Source organism: Gossypium hirsutum, chromosome A04, assembly GCF_007990345.1.
Source record: "Gossypium hirsutum isolate 1008001.06 chromosome A04, Gossypium_hirsutum_v2.1, whole genome shotgun sequence".
NCBI classification, from domain to species: Eukaryota; Viridiplantae; Streptophyta; class Magnoliopsida; order Malvales; family Malvaceae; genus Gossypium; species Gossypium hirsutum.
The window spans coordinates 15,784,736-15,785,390 of NC_053427.1; the positions used below are offsets into that span (position 1 = coordinate 15,784,736).

General features: G+C 34.8%; 1 non-coding gene across 1 annotated transcript; it reads right to left on the reverse strand.

Moving 5' to 3' along the window:
• Positions 1-302: 302 nt before the first annotated feature.
• Positions 303-409, reverse strand: LOC121228492 (small nucleolar RNA R71). Its single transcript, XR_005926068.1, has one exon. It is a non-coding gene; the product is annotated as a small nucleolar RNA R71 (small nucleolar RNA).
• Between the last annotated feature and the right edge of the window lie 246 nt (positions 410-655).

Sequence of the window (655 nt, forward strand, 5' to 3'; positions counted from 1 at the left end):
ATATTCAAACTCTGCATTTTGAGTTAAAGTCGGTGATGTTTCAAATGTTACAAACAGTGGGGCAATTTAGTGGGTTGCCTACTGAGGATTCAAGGTCATACTTAATATTCTTTTTAGAAGTTTGTGATTCATTCAGGTAGTAGGGTGTTCCTGAAGATGCCTTGAAACTGAAGTTATTCCTTTATTCATTGTGAGATCGTGCCACAACATGGTTAAACACATTGCTATTAGGTACTATGGCATCTTGGAATGAACTTTGTCAAAGGTTTCTACTGAGATATAATCCTCCAAACATGAATGCCAAGCTAAGGAATGATATTACATCCTTTTGAAAATTTTAGGAAGAAACATTATATGAAGCATGGGAGCAATTCAAGGAGTTAATCAGAAAATGCCCAATGCATGGTTTCTAACATTAGACACAAATGAAAATGTTTTACAATAGATTGAATGTGCATAAAAGGATGGTGTTTGATGTATCTACCAATGGAACTTTGTTCAATGAATCATATAATGAAGCATATGAAATTTTGGAGAGGATAGCAAAAAATGATTATCAATACCCACTACCAGAGTAGAGACTGAAAGAAGAGTTGTTGGAGAAATGGAACTTGATGCGATCACTTCTGTAATAGCTCAGATATCATCTTGAACG